We start from the raw sequence: 18,957 nt of genomic DNA, 5'->3' as shown, positions 1-18,957 counted from the left end.
ATCGGGTCAAGGAGTTGTCCAAATCGAAGCAAACTCGGTATGGACTATCCCATGTGTACCTAGAGCGTAAAACAGAAGAATTTTTTGGTATAGCTTGCCTAGGAAAAAAGTTAGTATTTCACACCGAAATTTGCGAATTTCGCAAAAAACGAATTTCAGAAATAGGTCTTTTTCATCGGGTCAAGGAGTTGTTCAAAGTAAACCAAACTTGGTATCGAGTATCCCCTTTGTAGGTAGATTGTTAAACAAAAAGAATTTTTGGCATAGCTTGCCTAGGAAAAAAGTTAGTTTTTCGTACGGAAATTTGCTATTATTTCAAATAAATAATTTTAAAAATAGGTCTTTTTGATTAGGTCATAGAAATGTCCAAACTGAACCAAATTTGGTATGGAGTATCCCAGGTCTACCTAGAACGTAAAACAAGAAGAGTTTTTGGTATAGCTTTGCTAGAAAAAAGTTCATATTTCAATCGGAAATATCGATTTATTCGCTTATTATACGCTTATTTTATTTTCAAAAATATAGAAGTTTTATCGGATCAAGGAGTTGTCCAAATCAAACCAAACTTGGAATAGAGTATCCCCTTTGTAGGTAGATTGTAAAACAAAAAAAATTTTTGGTATAGCTTGCCTAGGAAAAAAGTTAGCTTTTCGTACGGAAATTTGCTATTATTTCAACTAAATAATTTTAAAAATAGGTCTTTTTGATTAGGTCATAGAGTTGTCCAAACTGAACCAAATTTGGTATGGAGTATCCCAGGTCTACCTAGAGCGTAAAACAAGAAGAATTTTTGGTATAACTTTGCTAGAAAAAAGTTCATATTTCAATCGGTAATATCGATTTATTCGCTTATTATACGCTTATTTTATTTTCAAAAATATAGAAGTTTTATCGGGTCAAGGAGTTGTCCAAATCGAACCAAACTTGGTATGGAGTATCCCATGTGTACCTAGATTGAAAAACAAAAAGAATTGTGGTATAGCTGGCCTAGGAAAAAGGTTAGTTTTTCATACGGAAATTTCGACTTATTCGCTTATTCTATTTTCAAAAATATAGAAATTTTATCGAATCAAGGAGTTGTCCAAATCGAAGCAAACTCGGTATGGAGTATCCAATGTATACCTAAAGCGTAAAACAAAAAGAGTTTTTGGTATAGCTTTGCTAGAAAAAAAGTTCGTATTTCAATCGGAAATATCGATTTATTCGCTTATTATACGCTTATTTTATTTTCAAAAATATAGAACTTTTATTGGATCAAGGAGTTGTCCAAATCGAACCAAACTTGGTATCGAGTATCCCCTTTGTAGGTAGATTGTAAAACAAAAAGACTTTTTGGCATAGCTTGCCTAGGAAAAAAGTTAGTTTTTCGTACGGAAATTTGCTATTATTTCAAATAAATAATTTTAAAAATAGGTCTTTTGATTAGGTCATAGAGTTGTCCAAACTGAACCAAATTTGTTATGGAGTATCCCAGGTCTACCTAGAGCGTAAAACAAGAAGAATTTTTGGTATAACTTTGCTAGAAAAAAGTTCATATTTCAATCGGTAATATCGATTTATTCGCTTATTATACGCTTATTTTATTTTCAAAAATATAGAAGTTTTATCGGGTCAAGGAGTTGTCCAAATCGAACCAAACTTGGTATGGAGTATCCCATGTGTACCTAGATTGTAAAACAAAAAGAATTGTGGTATAGCTGGCCTAGGAAAAAGGTTAGTTTTTCATACGGAAATTTCGACTTATTCGCTTATTCTATTTTCAAAAATATAGAAATTTTATCGAATCAAGGAGTTGTCCAAATCGAAGCAAACTCGGTATGGAGTATCCAATGTATACCTAGAGCGTAAAACAAAAAGAGTTTTTGGTATAGCTTTGCTAGAAAAAAAGTTCGCATTTCAATCGGAAATATCGATTTATTCGCTTATTATACGCTTATTTTATTTTCAAAAATATAGAACTTTTATTGGATCAAGGAGTTGTCCAAATCGAACCAAACTTGGTATCGAGTATCCCCTTTGTAGGTAGATTGTAAAACAAAAAGACTTTTTGGCATAGCTTGCCTAGGAAAAAAGTTAGTTTTTCGTACGGAAATTTGCTATTATTTCAAATAAATAATTTTAAAAATAGGTCTTTTGATTAGGTCATAGAGTTGTCCAAACTGAACCAAATTTGTTATGGAGTATCCCAGGTCTACCTAGAGCGTAAAACAAGAAGAATTTTTGGTATAACTTTGCTAGAAAAAAGTTCATATTTCAATCGGTAATATCGATTTATTCGCTTATTATACGCTTATTTTATTTTCAAAAATATAGAAGTTTTATCGGGTCAAGGAGTTGTCCAAATCGAACCAAACTTGGTATGGAGTATCCCATGTGTACCTAGATTGTAAAACAAAAAGAATTGTGGTATAGCTGGCCTAGGAAAAAGGTTAGTTTTTCATACGGAAATTTCGACTTATTCGCTTATTCTATTTTCAAAAATATAGAAATTTTATCGAATCAAGGAGTTGTCCAAATCGAAGCAAACTCGGTATGGAGTATCCAATGTATACCTAGAGCGTAAAACAAAAAGAGTTTTTGGTATAGCTTTGCTAGAAAAAAAGTTCGTATTTCAATCGGAAATATCGATTTATTCGCTTATTATACGCTTATTTTATTTTCAAAAATATAGAACTTTTATTGGATCAAGGAGTTGTCCAAATCGAACCAAACTTGGTATCGAGTATCCCCTTTGTAGGTAGATTGTAAAACAAAAAGACTTTTTGGCATAGCTTGCCTAGGAAAAAAGTTAGTTTTTCGTACGGAAATTTGCTATTATTTCAAATAAATAATTTTAAAAATAGGTCTTTTGATTAGGTCATAGAGTTGTCCAAACTGAACCAAATTTGTTATGGAGTATCCCAGGTCTATCTAGAGCGTAAAACAAGAAAAATTTTTGGTATAGCTTTGCTAGAAAAAAAGTTCTTATTTCAATTGGAAATATCGACTTATTTGCTTATTATACGCTTATTCTATTTTCAAAAGTATAGAAATTTTATCGGGTCAAGGAGTTGTCCAAATCGAAGCAAACTCGGTATGGAGTATCCCATGTATACCTAGAGCGTAAAACAAAAAGAGTTTTTGGTATAGCTCTGCTAGCAAAAAAGTTCGTATTTCAATCGGAAATATCGACTTATTCGCTTATACGCTTATTATTCTATTTTCAAAATTATAGAAATTTTATCGGGTCAAGGAGTTGTCCAAACCGAACCAAACTCGGTAAGGACTATCCCATGTGTACCTAGAGCGTAAAACAGAAGTAGTTTTTGGTATAGCGTGCCTAGGAAAAAAGTTAGTATTTCGTACGGAAATTTGCTATTATTTCAAATAAATAATTTTAAAAATAGGTCTTTTTGATTAGGTCACAGAGTTGTCCAAACTGAACCAAATTTGGTATGGAGTATCCCAGGTCTAACTAGAGCGTAAAACAAGAAGAATCTTTGGTATAGCTTTGCTAGAAAAGAAGTTCGTATTTCAATCGGAAATATAGACTTATTCGCTTACGCTTATTCTATTTTCAAAAATATAGAAATTTCATCGGGTCAAGGAGTTGTCCAAATTGAACCAATTTTGGTATAGGGTATCCCCCTTGTAGGTAGAGTGTAAAACAAAAAGAATTTTTGGTGTAGCTTACCTAGGAAAAAAGTTAGTTTTTCATACGGAAATTTCGACCTTTTCGCTTAGGCTTATTCTATTTTCAAAAATAAAGAAATTTCATCGGGTCAAGGAGTTGTCCAAATTGAACCAAACTTGGTTTTGGGTATCTCTTTTGTAGGTAGAGTGTAAAACAAAAAGAATTTTTGCGATAGCTTGTCTAGAAAAAAAGTTCGTATTTCGATCGGAAATATCGACTTATTCGCTTATTCTATTTTCAAAAAAAATAGAAATTTCATCGAGTCAAGGAGTTGTCCAAATTGAACCAAACTTGGTATGGAGTATCCCATGTGTATCTAGAGTGTAAAGCAAAAAGAATTTTCGGTATAGCTTGCCTAGGAAAAAAGTTAGTTTTTCATACGGAAATTTCGACTTATTCGCTTATTCTATTTTCAAAAATATAGAAATTTTATCGGATCAAGGAGTTGTCCAAATTGAACCAAACTTGGTATGGAGTATCCCATGTGTATCTAGAGTGTAAAGCAAAAAGAATTTTTGGTATAGCTTGCCTAGGAAAATGATAGTTTTTCATACGGAAATTTCGACTTATTCGCTTATTATACGCTTATTCTATTTTCAAAAATATAGAAATTTCATCGGGTCAAGGAGTTGTCCAAATTGAACCAAACTTGGTATGGAGTATCCCATGTGTATCTAGAGTTTAAAGCAAAAAGAATTTTCGGTATGGCTTGCCTAGGAAAAAAGTTAGTTTTTCATACGGAAATTTCGACTTATTCGCTTATTCTATTTTCAAAAATATAGAAAGTTTATCGGATCAAGGAGTTGTCCAAATTGAACCCAACTTGGTATGGAGTATGCCATGTGTATCTAGAGTGTAAAGCGAAAAGAGTTTTCGGTATAGCTTGCCTAGGAAAAAAGTTAGATTTTCATACGGAAATTTCGACTTATTCGCTTATTCTATTTTCAAAAATATAGAAATTTTATCGGATCAAGGAGTTGTCCAAACTGAACTAAACTTGGTATGGAGTATCCCATGTGTATAAGCAAAAAGAATTTTTGGTATAGCTTGCCTAAGAAAAAAGTTAATTTTTCATACGAAATTTCGACTTATTCGCTTATTCTATTTTCAAAAATATAGAAATTTTATCGGATCAAGGAGTTGTCCAAATTGATTCAAACTTGGTATGGAGCATCCCATGTGTATCTAGAGTGTAAAGCAAAAAGAATTTTTGGTATAGCTTTGCTAGAAAAAAAGTTCGTATTTCAATCGGAAATATCGATTTATTCGCTTATTATACGCTTATTTTATTTTCAAAAATATAGAAATTTTATCGGATCAAGGAGTTGTCCAAACTGAACTAAACTTGGTATGGAGTATCCCATGTGTATAAGCAAAAAGAATTTTTGGTATAGCTTGCCTAAGAAAAAAGTTAATTTTTCATACGAAATTTCGACTTATTCGCTTATTCTATTTTCAAAAATATAGAAGTTTTATCGGATCAAGGAGTTGTCCAAATCGAAGCAAACTCGGCATGGAGTATCCAATGTATACCTAGAGCGTAAAACAAAAAGAGTTTTTGGTCTAGCTTTGCTAGAAAAAAAGTTCGTATTTCAATCGGAAATATCGATTTATTCGCTTATTATACGCTTATTTTATTTTCAAAAATATAGAACTTTTATTGGATCAAGGTGTTGTCCAAATCGAACCAAACTTGGTATCGAGTATCCCCTTTGTAGGTAGATTGTAAAACAAAAAGACTTTTTGGCATAGCTTGCCTAGGAAAAAAGTTAGTTTTTCGTACGGAAATTTGCTATTATTTCAAATAAATAATTTTAAAAATAGGTCTTTTTGATTAGGTCATAGAGTTGTCCAAACTGAACCAAATTTGGTATGGAGTATCCCAAGTCTATCTAGAGCGTAAAACAAGAAGAATTTTTGGTATAGCTTTGCTAGAAAAAAAGTTCGTATTTCAATTGGAAATATCGACTTATTTGCTTATTATACGCTTATTCTATTTTAAAAGTATAGAAATTTTATCGGGTCAAGGAGTTGTCCAAATCGAAACAAACTCGGTATGGAGTATCCCATGTATACCTAGAGCGTAAAACAAAAAGTGTTTTTGGTATAGCGTGCCTAGGAAAAAAGTTAGTATTTCGTAAGGAAATTTTCTATTATTTCAAATAAATAATTTTAAAAATAGGTCTTTTTGATTAGGTCACAGAGTTGTCCAAACTGAACCAAATTTGGTATGGAGTATCCCAGGTCTAACTAGAGCGTAAAACAAGAAGAATCTTTGGTGTAGCTTGCCTAGGAAAAAAGTTAGTTTTTCATACGGAAATTTCGACCTTTTCGCTTAGGCTTATTCTATTTTCAAAAATAAAGAAATTTCATCGGGTCTAGGAGTTGCCCAAATTGAACCAAACTTGGTAGGGCGTATCCCATGTGTATCTAGAGTGTAAAGCAAAAAGAATTTTCGGTATAGCTTGCCTCGGAAAAAAGTTAGTTTTTCATACGGAAATTTCGACTTATTCGCTTATTCTATTTTCAAAAATATAGAAATTTTATCGGATCAAGGAGTTGTCCAAATTGAACCAAACTTGGTATGGAGTATCCCATGTGTATCTAGAGTGTAAAGCAAAAAGAATTTTCGGTATAGCTTGCCTAGGAAAAAGTTAGTTTTTCATACGGAAATTTCGACTTATTCGCTTATTATACGCTTATTCTATTTTCAAAAATATAGAAATTTCATCGGGTCAAGGAGTTGTCCAAATTGAACCAAACTTGGAATGGAGTATCCCATGTGTATCTAGAGTGTAAAGCAAAAAGAATTTTCGGTATGGCTTGCCTAGGAAAAAAGTTAGTTTTTCATACGGAAATTTCGACTTATTCGCTAATTCTATTTTCAAAAATATAGAAAGTTTATCGGATCAAGGAGTTGTCCAAATTGAACCAAACTTGGTATGGAGTATCCCATTTGTATCTAGAGTGTAAAGCGAAAAGAGTTTTCGGTATAGCTTGCCTAGGAAAAAAGTTAGTTTTTCGTACGGAAAATTGCTATTATTTCAAGTAAAAAATTTTTAATAGAGGTCTTTTTGATTAGGTCATAGAGTTGTTGAAATAAAACCAAACTTGGCATAGAGTATCCCCTTTGTAACTAGAGTGTAACGCAAAAAGAATTTTTGGTATAGCTTGCCTAGGAAAAAAGTTAGTTTTCATACGGAAATTTGCTATTCGAATAACTTGAAATTATTGAATTTTAAAAATAGGTCTTTTTCATCGGGTCAAGGAGTAGTCCAAATCAAACCAAACTCGGTATCGGGTATCCCATGGGTAACTAGATTGTAAAACAAAAGGAATTTTTGGTATAGCTGGTCTAGAAAAAAAGTTAGTTTTGCGAGAGTTAAAAATGGGTGGGACGCCTTTCGGGCGTCAAGATTTTTCGGTGCTCTCCCTCCCCCCTCCCCTCTTTCTCTCGCCCCTGTTTTCGTCTCTCGCTCGTGTCTCGCGTTCTCTCGCTATCGTCTCGCGTTCTCTCGCTCGTCTCGCGTTCTCTCGCTCGTCTCTCGCGTTGTCTCGCGTTCTCTCGCTCGTCTCTCGCGTTGTCTCGCTCGTCTCTCGCTTCGGTCTTTTGGTTTGAGTCTATGATGTGTGTTTATGATGTATGATATATGTTTATGTTGATTTCAGCTTTCTTGAATGAGTGTCAAAAAAAATCTTAATTATCAAAAAAAGTCTTATTAGAGGTTCATTTTATTCTTAATATTGATAGTTAGACACCTTGAATTTTGCTCACCATAGCAAAAAAAGGCATGTCTCCTATTAGTAGAAAGATGTTCATGTACCTCACGTATAAAAAGACTTTATATGTGGATTTCTGGACTGATGGAACCCTCTGGCGTCTTCATCTTCAATGGGCATCTACAAGCATAAAAGGTTAGTTTTTTGTCTGATCATGAACGCACGAATAGTCTGGTGAACGCACGAAAGTCTGATCATGAACGCACGAAAGTCTGGACATGAACGCGCTTAAAACTGATGAACGCACAAAAAAATTGTGCGTTCATCAGACCTTTAGTGCGTTCATGTCCAGACCTTCGTGCGTTCATGATCAGACTTTCGTGCGTTCACCAGACTATTCGTGCGTTCATGATCAGACTTTCGTGCGTTCACCTGACTATTCGTGCGTTCATGATCAGACTTTCGTGCGTTCATGATCAGAATTTGGTGCGCTTTGCCTTGTTTCCAGACCATGTAAATTTGAACGCACGACACCCCCGTCGTGCGTTCATCTGGGTCTGGACATATCGACTTTACGTCTGGGACCTCAACCTGGGTACAATTCAAAGAATTTGAATTGTATTAGGGCGCTGTCTTTTTTTAAGATCTGTTCACTCATCCCATGTGTATCTAGAGTGTAAAGCAAAAAGAATTTTTGGTATAGCTTGCCTAGGAAAAAAGTTGGTTTTTCATACGGAAATTTCGACTTATTCGCTAATTCTTTTTCCAAAAATTTAGAAGTTTTATCGGATCAAGGAGTTGTCCAATTTGAACCAAACTTGGTATGGAGTATCCCATGTGTACTCAGAGTGTAAAACAAAAAGAATTTTTGGTATAGCTTGCCTAGGAAAAAAGTTAGTTTTTCATACGGAAATTTCGACTCATTCGCTTATTCTATTTTCAAAAATATAGAAATTTTATCGGATCAAGGAGTTGTCCAAATTGAACCAAACTTGGTATGGAGTATCCCATGTGTATCTAGAGTGTAAAGCAAAAAGAATTTTCGGTATAGCTTGCCTAAGAAAAAAGTTAGTTTTTCATACGGAAATTTCGACTTTTTCGCTTATTCTATTTTCAAAAATATAGAAGTTTTATCGGATCAAGGAGTTGTCCAAATCGAAGCAAACTCGGTATGGAGTATCCCATGTATACCTAGAGTGTAAAACAAAAAGAGTTTTCGGTATAGCTTTGCTCGAAAAAAAGTTCGTATTTCAATCGGAAATATCGATTTATTCGCTTATTATACGCTTATTCTATTTTCAAAAATATAGAAGTTTTATCGGGTCAAGGAGTTGTCCAAATCAAACCAAACTTGGCATAGAGTATCCCCTTTGTAGGTAGATTGTAAAACAAAAAAAAAATTTTGGTATAGCTTGCCTAGGAAAAAAGTTGGTTTTTCATACGGAAATTTCGACTTATTCGCTAATTCTTTTTCCAAAAATTTAGAAGTTTTATCGGATCAAGGAGTTGTCCAATTTGAACCAAACTTGGTATGGAGTATCCCATGTGTACTCAGAGTGTAAAACAAAAAGAATTTTTGGTATAGCTTGCCTAGGAAAAAAGTTAGTTTTTCATACGGAAATTTCGACTCATTCGCTTATTCTATTTTCAAAAATATAGAAATTTTATCGGATCAAGGAGTTGTCCAAATTGAACCAAACTTGGTATGGAGTATCCCATGTGTATCTAGAGTGTAAAGCAAAAAGAATTTTCGGTATAGCTTGCCTAAGAAAAAAGTTAGTTTTTCATACGGAAATTTCGACTTTTTCGCTTATTCTATTTTCAAAAATATAGAAGTTTTATCGGATCAAGGAGTTGTCCAAATCGAAGCAAACTCGGTATGGAGTATCCCATGTATACCTAGAGTGTAAAACAAAAAGAGTTTTCGGTATAGCTTTGCTCGAAAAAAAGTTCGTATTTCAATCGGAAATATCGATTTATTCGCTTATTATACGCTTATTCTATTTTCAAAAATATAGAAGTTTTATCGGGTCAAGGAGTTGTCCAAATCAAACCAAACTTGGCATAGAGTATCCCCTTTGTAGGTAGATTGTAAAACAAAAAAAAAATTTTGGTATAGCTTGCCTAGGAAAAAAGTTGGTTTTTCATACGGAAATTTCGACTTATTCGCTAATTCTTTTTCCAAAAATATAGAAGTTTTATCGGATCAAGGAGTTGTCCAATTTGAACCAAACTTGGTATGGAGTATCCCATGTGTACTCAGAGTGTAAAACAAAAAGAATTTTTGGTATAGCTTGCCTAGGAAAAAAGTTAGTTTTTCATACGGAAATTTCGACTCATTCGCTTATTCTATTTTCAAAAATATAGAAATTTTATCGGATCAAGGAGTTGTCCAAATTGAACCAAACTTGGTATGGAGTATCCCATGTGTATCTAGAGTGTAAAGCAAAAAGAATTTTCGGTATAGCTTGCCTAAGAAAAAAGTTAGTTTTTCATACGGAAATTTCGACTTTTTCGCTTATTCTATTTTCAAAAATATAGAAGTTTTATCGGATCAAGGAGTTGTCCAAATCGAAGCAAACTCGGTATGGAGTATCCCATGTATACCTAGAGTGTAAAACAAAAAGAGTTTTCGGTATAGCTTTGCTCGAAAAAAAGTTCGTATTTCAATCGGAAATATCGATTTATTCGCTTATTATACGCTTATTCTATTTTCAAAAATATAGAAGTTTTATCGGGTCAAGGAGTTGTCCAAATCAAACCAAACTTGGCATAGAGTATCCCCTTTGTAGGTAGATTGTAAAACAAAAAAAAAATTTTGGTATAGCTTGCCTAGGAAAAAAGTTGGTTTTTCATACGGAAATTTCGACTTATTCGCTAATTCTTTTTCCAAAAATATAGAAGTTTTATCGGATCAAGGAGTTGTCCAATTTGAACCAAACTTGATATGGAGTATCCCATGTGTATCTAGAGTGTAAAACTAAAAGAATTTTTGGTATAGCTGGTCTAGAAAAAAAGTTAGTTTTGCGAACGGTTTTTTTGAAAAAAAAATCAAAAATATAGAGTTAAAAATGGGTGGGACGCCTTTCGGGCGTCAAGATTTTTCGGTGCTCTCCCTCCCCCCTCCCCTCTTTCTCTCGCCCCTGTTTTCGTCTCTCGCTCGTGTCTCGCGTTCTCTCGCTATCGTCTCGCGTTCTCTCGCTCGTCTCGCGTTCTCTCGCTCGTCTCTCGCGTTGTCTCGCGTTCTCTCGCTCGTCTCTCGCGTTGTCTCGCTCGTCTCTCGCTTCGGTCTTTTGGTTTGAGTCTATGATGTGTGTTTATGATGTATGATATATGTTTATGTTGATTTCAGCTTTCTTGAATGATTGTCAAAAAAAATCTTAATTATAAAAAAAAGTCTTATTAGTGGTTCATTTTATTCTTAATACTGATAGTTAGAAACCTTGAATTTTGCTCACCATAGCAAAAAAAGGCATGTCTCCTTTTAGTAGAAAGATGTTCATGTACCTCACGTAAAAAAGACTTTATATGTGGATTTCTGGACGGATGGAACCCTCTGGCGTCTTCATCTTCAATGGGCATCTACAAGCATAAAAGGTTAGTTTTTTGTCTGATCATGAACGCACGAATAGTCTGGTGAACGCACGAAAGTCTGATCATGAACGCACGAAAGTCTGGACATGAACGCGCTTAAGTCTGATGAACGCACAAAACAATTGTGCGTTCATCAGACCTTTAGTGCGTTCATGTCCAGACTTTCGTCCGTTCATGATCAGACTTTCGTGCGTTCACCAGACTATTTGTGCGTTCATGATCAGATTTTCGTGCGTTCACCAGACTATTTGTGCGTTCATGATCAGACTTTCGTGCGTTCACCAGACTATTCGTCCGTTCATGATCAGACTTTCGTGCGTTCACCAGACTATTCGTGCGTTCATGATCAGACTTTCGTGCGTTTTTCCTTGTTTCCAGACCATGTAAATTTGAACGCACGACACCCCCGTCGTGCGTTCATCTGGGTCTGGACATATCGACTTTCCGTCTGGGACCTCAAACTGGGTACAATTCAAAGAATTTGAATTTTATTAGGGCGCTGTCTTTTTTTAAGATCTGTTCACTCATTTTCATGATTTTCGAAGTCAAATTGGAGTAGTGATTTTGGTCACGCCGAAACAGGAAATGGAGCGCAAACGCAAAAGCGATTGGTTTTGAGGCGTGAAATTTTTTCGATCTTATTTTAAAGTGGAGTGAGGAAACGGTGTTTGAACAAAAGTTCGCTTTCTCGCTAGTGGCTTTTGTTCACATGCTGCAATTTCACTTTATTTCTATACAGTTTTTTCGATTTTTTGAATCGGATTTTTTTCTAACTGGTTTTCCCAATCCATTCATAGTTCATTCTAGTCCTAGTTTTTGTTTTAACCAAATTTTCATTTCTCGCTAGTGGTTTTTTGTTCACATGCGGCATTTTGACACTGATTTTCTGTTTTTTTTTCAATTTTTTGATCTGATTTTTTAGAAATGGTTTTCCCAATTCACTAATAGTCCGTTCTAGGTCTAGTTTTTTTAGTCAATGAAAATTCTTTGAATTGTACGTCAGGACTTGTCCTGCTATGTTTTTTATTAGTTTAGTTTAGTTATATCGATTATTGACTGGTATTTGAAATAAATAGTTTTGGAGACATCTCAAAACTGCTGCCGTAACACTTTGTTATTAATGGTTTTCTTTCTGAATAACTGTGCCATGTACATTTTGTCACCAATAGTTGAACTTTTTTTTTCTAAAATCTAGTGTTGTGCTGAGCAAACTATATTTGTTCAAATGTCCGTTAATTTAATTCCTTAAAAGATTTTTAAAAGACATTGCCAAAAGGGCTCTTTTGATATGGGACCCTAGCCCATAGGGTCCTCAACATCACCGTTTTCCAAAAAGAATAAACATGAAAATTATGAAACTTTCAAGAAAATATTGTAATCTAATATAGTACTATAAAAGTTTTTGGAAGAAAACTACGTCAACAGGGCCAGAATATTTTATTTCCGAAGATTGTTTGATTTAGGGACCACAGGTTTTGTCTACCTAACTATTCTGCCCAATTGTATCGTTACATTCACCGTACATCGATGGAGCGGAAACAAAAGCAAGCTGTTTTGAGCACAAAATGAAAACGAAGATAATTCTTCTCTGGAAGGAGCAGAATACCTTCCCAGCAGAGCAAAACGATGATAACTAACAAGCTTACTGTTATTCGTCAAAAAAGTTCTTGTCGTGCAAGTAGGCTTTATTCTGTTCGAAAACAGTTTATCGTTCCTGGCTACTTGTTCAATATTTTATAAAATTTATTGGACATTCAGAATACATCTCCTAAGCATTGTTTTTTTATAGCGCATTAATCTTGCAGCAAATAATTAAATTAAACACACCAACACTATTTAGTTTTTGTCAACAAGCCATCTTTTCTAAGAAACAGGATGCTAACTGTTTGTTTGGACAGCCCTTAATGTTAAGACGCAATTTTTGTTTTTAAGGATGATACAATTCAATGCTCCAGTAAATTTTCTTTGAATCCTCAAAGGTTTTCATAGGTATGATGCTATTTGACCCCCTTGACCATACATGTGCAAAATTTTCCAGCTTCGAAAGACTGATAACAGACTTCGATTTTCCTGTTTTTTAAATAAGGAACATCGGAAAAGGACGGTAGATTTCCACCAAAACACTCTATGAACTTCATTTTGCCATACACATTTCTATACTTTTGTAAGTAGATTTTTTAAAATTTAATTTAATTTTGTGAGCAATGCAGATAGTTTTAACGTACGCGTCTCCCGTTGGTTAAGAAATTTTAGTTTCTGTAAGACTAAAAGTTTTTTTTCTGATTATCCTTTTGCATGGAGAACTTTTGAAGACATTGCCTCTAAAGCATACAAGAAAAAATGTTATTATCATCAATTTGATAAAATTATTTCTAAAACAATGAAACGCTTTCATTGATTTTTGAAAAAAATTGCTTCTGTCAAATTAAAGATAAGCTTATTGAAATAACTAATCGTTGCAATAGTTGAACAACATATATGTAACGCGCGCTGTTCAAAACAGCTAAAATTAAACTTCATAGTACAAAAATTATCGTAGAAAGGTAAACGTTAAAAGGTGAGTGATATTAATGGGATTTTTTATCGCATTTTTTGCAAAAAATTGTCAACAAGAGTTAGAAAGAAGGAACATCTACGGCAATAATTAATTTCGGATAAAAATCAATGTTTTTGAATTGTTTCCTATGATTGAACGGATATGTGTTTGAAGACAACAATCATTTTTAAACTTACAAAATTTCTCAGCAGAAGAAATCCTATCAAATCATCATTGGTGTCTAACTAAATTTTCTAACAATGGAAAAATTCCTGCATTTTTTTATGTACTTTCCGAGCCGAGAGTCTTCACAAGATATATTTAACCCTAATGACTGAAATTTAGTACGTTGTAAATGCGTATTCCGAATTATTCAAAAGTTCTTCGGCAACAACCACATTATGGCACCTATAAATAGAAATAGCTCTAGGAAGGTATCTTGATTTTTTGAGAAACCAATACCCAATGATTACCCACAATCGAAGAAGCAGAATGGAGAAAAAACTTTATAAATTTTATTCTAAACGCTTATTTAGCGGCAATATCTGACTCTTAACCAAAAGCAGTTTGTTAGAGTGTGTTCAAATTTTATTTAATTTTTCATATCTTGTAAAAAAACAAGTGATAAATTTGAAGGATTTTGACAAACAGAGGCAGCAATGTTCCATGGAGAGAACTTTCAAATCCTCCTCATTCACTTATCCACTTTTTGTACGTTTTTAATGTCTGTTTTTTGTTTGACTTCATACCATACATCTTATTTCTAGAAAAGTTTTTGTTTATTCACAATTACTGGCACCATAAAGGATACGATTGCATTGTTTTTAATTGTTTCTCAGTGCATCAGGGAAAAAATTTGGAGATCACGAAGAACTATATTTTTTATGCATTCGAATAGAAAATGAACGATAAATTAACTGTGAAAATTTTAATTTTGGTTTGATACTTTAATATTGATTTTTCTTGCTGGTTAAGAGTTTAATATTATGTTGCATCTGTTTTTTTAAAGAACTTTAAAACTTTTAACCAGCTAGAATATTCAATTTTAAAGTTGTTATTGCATAGTATAGGTTTTAAGAATAAAAGTTGTCTTTCTGTTGGGGTTTTTGGAGCTTAATCAAAATTTGTCATGTGCAAATATTAGCACAATTTATTTTATTTTAATCGCAGTGAAAAATTTTATGTGAGTGAAGACACTATGCCCTTACTGTGAAATACAGCAGTAAAATCTCTTAGAAAATTGTATTATTATACTGCAATTATCAAACGGAGTCTAGTGATAAAAAAGCTTGCGCATATCGACTTACCACAGTTTTCACAACTTTCACGACACTATTAGCTGAGTGAAAAAGAGCGATCGGAAATCCAAACGAATTGTAAACGTCGAAATATTGTTGATAAGAACAAATTGACGCTTAAACAGTTCTAACATGCGGCTTGATTTGAATCAAGCATTTTATTTAAAATTCATCAGTATAATCAAACATAATAATTGATAAGAAGGTTATTACCCATTTTGAGTCAAAGCCGTGTTTACCAGTGTAATCACAGCAAGGTCGTTGTTTCAACTAATGAATTAAATAGCATGAGGTCACAGATACAGATAGAACTAATTCTAGATAGAGTCATTTCAGGATATGGACTTTGAGGTGTATATATATATATATATATATATATATATATATATATATATATATATATATATTACATATATATGAATGTATATATATATATATATATATATATATATATATATATATATATATATATATTACATATATATGAATGTATATATATATATATATATATATATATATATATATATATATATATATATAGTGGATTTTACCACTTGAAAACAACTTTTCATAATATTTAACCTCACATCTGGGCGGCTTCCAAAAATTATTAACAAAACACGAATTTGTTATATAACACTAAGCTAATTTGTCCATGCTTCAGCAACGCGTGGAACTTGATATGAAGTTACCCCAACCAAACAATTTTTGAAGAACAATCACAACCAAGTCGAAGCCTCTAATATCTCTATTATAACTTGACAAAACACGTCGGGCAATTGAAGTGCATTTTAATTTTTTTTCAGCAAATTTTGTTGACTGTTTCTGACTGAATTTAATTGAAATCTGCTTCATCAACCGTTTTTTTTTCTCGTAGAGACAACTGGAAGGGGCACTTGAGTACTTAACAACGTTAAGCAGATTTTAAAGTACCACTTATAAGTTTTAAAGTTGGAACTTTCTCAATGTTTAAAAATGATCCAAGTAACCAATCATGTTAACCGTTTTTTGCTTTAAAAAACAGAAAGTGTAGTAAGAAAACTATTTCAAATCTTCATCTGATTCCATCTTTGCATATTTTTATTCATTTTTCCCTGTTGATGGAAAAAACTCTGCTCATATCGTTAGAAAACTACCTACCAGGAGCGTATGGAGAAAAAGAGGGAATCCACGAGATGTCTTTAAATTAAGTATGCCATTCTTCATATTGACCATTGATTTTAGCTCCTGCTTCGGATTGCATTGGCATATCTTTGAATGAGTTATCTTTAGAAACAAAATAAAATCTACACTTGGCATTTATAGGCCCTGTTTTGAACTCCCTGCTTTTTTTCACGTCGAAATCACACTTTGGGGTGGTTAGGAGAAGAAAAATTATCGAGTTGATGTTGTGCAAACTCGTCAAAACGAGTTGTGTTCGAATGTTTCAGCCAAACACCAGAAACCACTCCTTTCTCTCGGATCTTTGCAGCGCATAATTCAATGACTAGTTCGCTTGTGGAGATTTTCTCCAGTTTTGATAAAAAAGAACCCAAGCTCTAAAAGAACCTTCATATCACCTAGCTCAGTTTAAACACAATCATGAAATTTTTCTGTTTATACCACCCAGTTCGTTATGCTTCCGCCAGTTAGGGAGCACGTGTCTACACACAGGAAGTCATTATGTAGAAATGGCACGTGCGTCAGGGGTTTCAAATAATATATTAATGAATTGGTTGGATATGAATTTAATAATGAAAATGATCAATGTGAAGCAAGAATTCATTAACTTACAATTTATCGGTTTCCCACTAGGATAAAAAATTTCAAAGTTTAAATTGTTTCTTGAAACTGAAACTTAACTTTTTTTCTTTTTTTTGCAACAAGTAAATTAATGTTTATAACCATACGGTTAAATATACCTGAAAAAAAAATATTTCAAATCATTCAAACAAAATAATGATTTAAAAAAATTCTCAAATTCTCTCAAATTCCATGTTTTTTTTAAAAAGTGCACACTAGTCTGACCAGAGGCCAAGTCAAGCGAATTTTGTTTTTCAAGGTTTTTTTGTTTTTTTTAATGATATTTGTTGTCTCTTGTAAGAGTCAACAATAAAGCAGCATTCTGATAAAAACTCCATCTGAAAATTTGATGGGTCTGATCAGAACCAAGGGGTCCAGCTGATAGCAACTGCCGGTCCCCTCAATACAAGATTTTGAATCAACGTAGATCAACCTTTAAAGAGAACCCACTCTCATAGTTCTTCATTACATCAAAGTATCAAGTATAGGTGCTATGATCAGTATATTGCTATCAACTGCGAATAAAATTAATCGACAAATTAATCAGTTCAAGAAAGTTTTCATTAAAAGCACAAAAACCAGAACTTCTGTCGGATTAAGTTTCAACAGTTAAATTTGAATGTTGGTCCTTTGACAGATGTGACTGCTTTGCTCCTTCTCTCTTCTTCATAAGTCTCTACCATACAGAATTTGTAAAATAGTTTACACTTTTTTATACTATAATTCACTTATCTTTTCTTAAACATTATAAAAGGGTACCCCTCAGCGCCCTTTGAGTCCAGTTCTCCACTTTGGGCGTGGTAGTGGAAATGTCCAAACCTTTTCAGCTGCGAACGGCTTTCTCAAAAGCCCACTTCACATTGAAGCCGTAGTTAGCTTTCACATCATTAGGAAGCCAGTGTTGCGCTTTTGCAGACAGAAAGCAAAAATCATGCTCGAAAGAAAAAGGATTCGCTTTTAAATTATGTATTCGAAAATGATACCATGTTTTATAAAGAATCAGCGCGCAATTGACGTCAAGTTGAAGCATAATCCACAAATTGATGATAAGTGCAAAACAAAAACCAAAACTCTTAATGATAAAAAGAAAATTAAACGGCAAAAATGAAGGATTATTTTGCAACTAATCATGATTTGGATACTAATTTGTACTGAACCACGAACCGTTAACCAGTTTATTGTAGACAGATAATGTAGATAGAAAGTTCAAACTGTATTATTTGACCAGTTTAATTGTTTTATTTGGTTATATATTTAAACTACCCCAGTCAAAAAATAATGGATAATTTATAAAAATTTACTATATAAATTAGTTTATAATTATTTGCAAAAATGATGCATCATTTTTATAAATATTTATAACTTTTTTTGCAATTTTTGCATTATTTTATAATTTATTTATAAATCTTTGTATTATTTTATAAATTATTTTTAAATACTTGGATTAGTTTATAAATTATTTGTAAACTTTTGGATTAGTTTATAAAAAATTTATAAAATTTTGGATTAATTTATAAATTCGAACAAAAATTTTTGTCCCGCAAAAAAAAAACAATCTGCGCTAAACTCAGCTCCAAAAAAATACTGATTGCAAGAAAACTAAAATTTAAAAATGAAAGGAAGAATTTAAAATAAAATTGAAATGAAAACCAAGAATCAAAAGCACACAATTTCGGGTATCAAGTAACAAGCACACCTAGGCAAAAAACCTAGATTTTTTTGAAAAAAATGCAGAAAAAAGTGCTCCAAATTTAAATATCCCGCCGAGTCAAGATTTCTCTCGTTAAACGAAAAAACGAAAACAAGCTAAGTAGAAATGCCCACCCTATTGAGATTGGAGCTCTTTTTTGCATTTTTATTTGAATTATTAAACATTGAAATAGAGAACAAACATATCAACTTTGATAACTATATTCTACTGAAACTCGTAATCTGTAGAATTAAAGAACTTGGGGGATTACTATACTTCGTTAAATCTACAGATATAAAACTTTATATTTGCCGCAACGTGTTCTTTGTTAATTAATAAATTATTGGTTATATTAGGTTGCCAAAAATAGCCGAAAGTCGGCAAAAGTTGCCGACAGTCGGCGAAAATAGACGACAGTTGTCGAAAGTTGAAAAAGTCGGCAAAAGTTGGCGAACGTCGGCGAGGTTGCCGAATATAGCCGAAAGTAGGAAAAAGTTGCCGACAGTCGGCGAAAATAGCCGACAGTTGCCGAAAGTTGAAAAAGTCGGCAAAAGTTGGCGAACGTTGGCGAGGTTGCCGAAAAAAGACGAAAGTCGGCAAAGTTGCCGACAGTCGGCGAAAATAGCCGACAGTTGCCGAAAGTTGAAAAAGTTGGCAAGAGTTG

General features: G+C 33.2%; 1 protein-coding gene across 2 annotated transcripts in view; it reads right to left on the bottom strand.

Annotated features, from left to right (window-relative positions):
* LOC142352951 (catechol O-methyltransferase domain-containing protein 1-like) overlaps positions 1 to 15,007 on the bottom strand; it is an 83,323-nt gene extending 68,316 nt beyond the window's left edge. Inside the window, exon 1 of one of the 2 annotated variants that reach the window (XM_075405111.1) lies at positions 14,831 to 15,007. The gene's annotated coding sequence lies outside the window, so the exon portion shown is untranslated. The remainder of the gene's footprint in view (positions 1 to 14,830) is intronic. The other variant, XM_075405109.1, reaches the window with a different exon arrangement.
* Positions 15,008 to 18,957: the final 3,950 nt, after the last annotated feature.

The sequence above is a fragment of the Convolutriloba macropyga genome, chromosome 14 (assembly GCF_964194025.1).
Source record: "Convolutriloba macropyga chromosome 14, txConMacr16.3, whole genome shotgun sequence".
NCBI lineage: Eukaryota > Metazoa > Xenacoelomorpha > Acoela > Convolutidae > Convolutriloba > Convolutriloba macropyga.
This window is presented reverse-complemented; position numbering and strand designations above follow the sequence as displayed.